Here is a 6,196-nt window from a genome sequence, read left to right as displayed (position 1 = left end):
TATTTTACTTAGCACAATGGTTTTACAGTTCACCTGTAGCAGCATGCCAGCACTTTCTTTTTGTGACTGAATAATATTCTACCCTGCATACCCACCATTCTTTTTCTAACCTTTACCCATGTGTTATTTGAGTTGTGCTTTCTCTGTCTTTGCTGAATTCCAGGAAATCTTTCTATATTCTCAATAATAATTGCCTTTGAAATGTGTGGTCTAAAAATATTGTATTTCATCTTGTGAATTCCTTTTTCACTTTACATTGACCCACATCATTTTAAATTGTTGATTAAATCTAATTTATCATGTTTTATTTCTTTTGGGGGTTGTGATGGCATTGGCTTCATGTTCAAGAAACCTTTGCCAGCTCCAATTTCAGAAAGATTATTATTTCTTCATTTTTCCCAAGTGTTTTTATTTTAGAGTTTAAATTCTTGTGTTTAGATATTACTTTCATTTTGAGTTAATTTTCATATAAGGTATAAAATAAGTTTTTATGCACATGGGTCTTCATTTTTACCATTATCATTTGCTAAAAATGGCCATGTTTTCCCCTTTTAAAAGATGATTTTGCTTGTTCAAAAAAATGAAATAACCACCTACGTAGAGAATTATTATTTCAATAGCATAAAAATATTTTGTAGGGTCTAGTACATTAGAAGCTATAACAAAATACAAAGAGGCCAACAAATACAACTGCTCTTAATTGAGTACCTAGTTGAATGTTTAGGTGGTTTCCTGCCCTTCTTCTCTATCCTTTTAATTCTCAACAAAATCCTCATAGTAATTGAGACCATTCATCAAGTGGGAATAAAGGGGACACAAATAGAATAGAGTGAGCAGTGTCTACAGTACAACTCCATTGTTGTGCTCGTGTAATGAAACTCAGAGCATGCTATGCATTCATTTTCACTCAGCATTAGTATCTGGATCTCTTTCTGTGGTAACACACTACACTGGTTTAAATAAGACATCCCTCGTGGTCTCAGGTGTTGAATACTTGATCCCCAGTTAGTGATGCCTTTGCGAGGTTTAGGAGGTGTGGTCCTGTTAGAGGAAAAACTCTGTCACCCTTTGCGAGTCTAAAACTTGCCTCACTTTGAGTTCTCTCTGTCTCTCTCTGTCTCTCTCTGTCTCTGTCTGTCTGTCTGTCTGTCTGTCTGTCTGTCTCTCTGTCTTTTTTTCTCTGCTTTCTGCTTGCAGTTCAAAATGTGAGCTCTTACTTGCTGCTCCAGTTGGCATGCCTGCCTACTATTTTGCTTCTCAGTCCTGATGGTGATGGATTCTTATTCCTTTGGGACCACAAAGCCAAATAAATCCTTCTGTCTATAAGGTTTTGGTCACAGTGTTTTATCATAGCATTAGGAAGCAAATTAAGACACAATCTTGTAAATATATGCCCTTGTGAATGACATACCTCAAATGCCACCCTTTTTATAGCTCCTTTCCAGGTCTCCATGGTCCTAACTATATTCTTCACTCTTGGTGCTCCTGGATACTTTCTAGCCTCTCTTGTAATGCTTATCACACATGGAATAGGAGCTTAGTAAATGTTTGATTAGTTAAAGATGGTGTCTCATCATTGTCTGTGCTCAGAAAATGGCCAATAAGGGCATTTGTCATTTTTCTACCCCATCTTGAATCATTGCAATTTCATGTAGAAAACTAATGACAAACGATTCTGGGAATGTATCTGATAAGTGTTAGGCATTCATCAATATCATAGAGACAAATGAACTATACAAGGTTCAGACTTGACTCCAAAGTACTTGGGAGGGACACTGGTTTGAAATGGAAATGGAAAACTTGAAATCACCTCTTGAATGAACTCTTATATTGAATATGCTTAAGGAATCCCAGTGTGATATGCTGCCTAAAAGATCCACAGCATACTGTACAGTGCAGGGCAGAGAGTGATGGTAGTTGGCTGAAACAAATTTTTCCTGACCATGTCTTAGTACTCTTATGGTACTTAGGAATTTCATGCATACATATAATGTGTTTTTATTGAGTCCAATCCCACATTCTCTCTCCTCCAATTCTTCCCCCTTTTTACCCACTGCTTCTCGCTACCAACTTCATGTGCTTTCTATTTTTCTCATTTTCTTTGACTGTTGTTACATGTATACATTCAGGTAAGATTCCACACCCAAACTGCATGCTGAGTCCATTTAGTGTTGAATATATATATATATATATATATATATATATATATATATATATTCAACATATATGTATATATATACACATACACACACATATATATATATTCACACACATATATATTCAACACAGATGTATATATGTGTATGTGTACATATATGTATATGTGTACATACAAGAAATCATCCTGGAGAATATTGACTTTCCCCTCTGTTGGTCATCTTCATTGTGAGGACATCATCTGTCTGGGAAACAATGTCATACATACCTTTGTATGAGACAGTCTTACATCCTATGGTTATTTTTGGGTCCCCTGAGAAGGGAAGTGCATCCCATGGAATTTCAGACACTGCAGCTCCTAATGCATATCTCTTTGACCTTGATACCAGTACTAGAAGGTGAGAGCTGATGCAGACTACCACATCTCTGACTACGGATCAACTCATTTGCAGAGATTCTGAAAGTAAAAAAAAAAATGTCAGCTTCCATATTTCATTCCTATAAACCACACAGACAGAATTTCCTCACTCATCACTGTCTTTCTTGCTGAGGTGAAAAGCCTTCAACTCAATGCTTGAATAGCAAATGGAAGAGCACCCATCCCAGGGACTGGTGGTCTGTGAAGCACAGTGTTTCTGCTTGCTCAAATCAACTTCGAGGCCGTGGGTAAAGAAAACTCGGTTCAATCATTCTTTTGTTATAGACACAGACAAGGCCCTGGTCAAATGGAGAAGGATCATTTCAGAATGATACTATGCTTAGAGAATATATTGTTTTATTATACTTCTAAACAGAGTGCTAAAATAAAATAATAAAATATATTAAATTTAAAATCTATGCCAAGGACTCAACCAAAAATTATGTGCATTTTGTCTTATTTTATTTCCATGATGCAATGATTATTTTCTAGGTGAGAGGTCAGAGAGTTGGCTTTGTGAAGGGGTACACTTAGTGAGTTATTTGGAAATTGAGGATATGACCAGAATTCATATAGGCTCTCACATCATCTTTCTCTCAATAATCTTCATTCAGGCTCTCTAACATACATTTTATGCAAATCATCAATTTGTATCCAACCATCACCCAGATGCAAAAATGTATGCACTTTCCAAGTCAAAACTGACATTAGTAGCTGGAGATAGCGGTTAGAGATTTTGCTATACTCTAGGGAAGACATTTTAACAGTGTCAAATACCTAGCAAGATCAGGTTCTCAATCCTTAGAAGGGATTTAAATAAGGCTGAAGGAGGATTAGTCAAAAATGGTGCAGAACAGAAGCCAATATGATAGTGTGTGCCTTTAGAACCAATACTATTTTCCCAAGATGGGAAAATCTCCAGGAGCTCACTGACTAGCTAGTCTAGACAAATCAGGTTCAAAGAGGGAATTGTTCTGAAAGGAAAAGGGTGGAGAATAATAGAGGGAGAACCTTGAGGTTGATCTCTAGCCTCCACAAGTGGATGTGTGGGCACATTCAGTCCCATATCTATCTCTCCAAAAGGAAAGAAAGAAAAAGATAGGAAGGAAGGAAGGAAGGAAGGAAGGAAGGAAGGAAGGAAGGGATGAAGGAAGGGAGGGAGGAAGGGAGGGAGGGAGACAGGGAGGAAGGGAGGGAGGGAAGGAGGGAGGGAGGGAGGGAGGGAGGGAGGAAGAAAGAAAGAAAGGAAAGGAGGGAGGGAGGAAGGGAGGGAGGAATTGAGGGAGAGAGACAGAATGAATAAGGAAAAAGGAAAGAATAAAAAGGAACTTCTAAAACCAGACTATCGCAGGTTAAAAACTGACACCAAAACTTAGCTTTGTTCCTAGATCCTTAGGAAAGGACCCTGGATCCATCTTTCTTCTAGCTTGTATTCTCTAGGATCTGCTTCTTCTCACCTCATAAAAGCACAGGGACAACTTCCTTGACCCCACCTTGGATCATCCTGACTTTATCTCCAGCCATAGACAATTAGGTCAGAAGCAGTGCCTGGAATCCCCAAGGGTCCAACCATCTCCTTTCCTCTGAAAATTTGGTCCTAGGGTAAAGAAAACCAAGCCCACGTCTTTCTCTTAAAACGAGGGAATTTCAGCTGAAGACTGTTTCACTCACTACATAAAATAGGGACCAGTGGATGCTTGTATGTGAAAAGTGAGAAATAAGAGTGAGAGGCACCTTGGGTACTTTCTCTAACTCCTTCATTGAAGACCCTGTGTTCCATCCAATAGATGACTGTGAGCATCCATCCCACTTCTGTATTTGCCAGGCACTGGCATAGCTTCACAAGAGAGAGCTATAGCAGGGTCCTGTCAGGAAAATCTTGCTGGCATATGCAATAGTGTCTGGGTTTGGTGGTTGTATATGGGATGAATCCCAGGGTGGGGCAGTCTCTGGATGGTCATTCCCAAGGAGCTGCAATAGGAAGAACAACAATATGGACTAACCAGTACACCCCAGAACTGTGTCTCTAGCTGCATATGTAGCAGAGGATGGCCTAGTCGGCCATCAATGGGAGGAGAGGCCTTTGGTCTTGCAAAGATCATATGCCCCAGTACAGGGGAATGCCAGGGCCAGGAAGCAGGAGTTGGTCGGTTGGGGAGCAGGGCAGGGGAAGGATATAAGGGACTTTCAGGATAGCATTTGAATTGTAAATGAAGAAAATATCTAATTAAAAAAATAAGAGTGAGAGGCAATGGGCAAATGTTGCCCATGTACTAATGGCCTTGAGGTTCCAGCTCCATTACCTTCTGAGACACTCTTGTGTATTCACTGGCTAATGGGTACTGATCACTTAGCTGAGATGCTCAGCTAAGAAAGGACTGGATAGGGACTCTTCTCCGTAAGCACTGGAGAAAAACTGCCATCACCTACTGTGCTAAGCCCCAGCAGAACTGCAGCCAAAAGACTGGAACGTGTCCTCCCCTCTTCATCTTGTACTCTTGTCTCTGTTGTCCTGGTGTCCATAAATGCTCAGGGAATTTCATGTCTGTGTTAAGGGAGTTGAATGAATAGATGGGGCATTTATGAGGCTTTGTTTGATTTAGCTGTAGTTCGGAGGATTTAGGAAAAGGGGGGGGAATAAGTGAATGCAAGGTTAGCCAGCAAAGAGCCCTTAAGAAATCTGTGTTTTAGACTAATGCTACTACGATTATCTCAGAATTCAGCCCACGTCTCACTCTTGTTAGGTATATGAGATATTGACACATCTATAGAAGTTTATGCATCCTTAGTGGATGATAAATCACTGCCAAGAGTGGCTTTCAGGGTAAAACTGATGAAACCTGTCTACTGTTTTCCAAGGAAAGACATGGGGCCATCTCTTGAGCAAACTCAGATTACCTCAGAGAAACAAATTGTCTTTCCATTCTTAAGGAAGCCTGGGTTGTTTTTCTAGCACACATGGACATCTCAGAATTATTCTTAAATAACCCTGAGAATGTGAGCATGAATTGGGTTATGTGTTTCTTGTTAAAGGGATCAAATTTCAACAAAGCACGGGAAACATCTTGAAAATCACATGAATGCAATTTCCAAAGAAAACAATCCAGGAATTACTGCCAAAGAGTTTTATTTCTACCAGGAAGGCAGAGCAGCAGATTCATCCTGCCCCCCACACAGACTGCATGTTCAATTTGTGGTCTGCAGTGGAAAATTGTTGAGTTTGCTGGTCTCAAGGAAGGAAAGCAATGAAGGTAGCTATTGCCATATGAGTGATAAAACTGTCTTATTTCTCTCGTATTAATATGGTATTAATATTTTAAGTTTGAGTCTATGAATACTGAATTGTACTAGTGTGAGGCACTGTGGTGTGTGATGTGGGAGGAGCTTACTACACCAGGCCTATCCCATAGGCTCTGCAAATTAGAACCCTAAAGTAAGGTACTTGCAGCCTCAAGGGTGCCCTTCTGTAAATTAGAACAAGAGGCTCCTTCCAGGCAGATGTGGACTTGTGGAGAAACAGTGCACAAACAGGGAGACATTTCCACAAATTAGAAAACATTTACCTCTTCTGAAGGTGGATGCATTCTTGTGTCAGAGTGAGCACTTTGACTTTCTCTTCCA

Source organism: Mus musculus, chromosome 11 (assembly GCF_000001635.26).
Source record: "Mus musculus strain C57BL/6J chromosome 11, GRCm38.p6 C57BL/6J".
Classification (NCBI taxonomy): domain Eukaryota; kingdom Metazoa; phylum Chordata; class Mammalia; order Rodentia; family Muridae; genus Mus; species Mus musculus.
Note: the sequence above shows the minus strand (reverse complement) of the source record.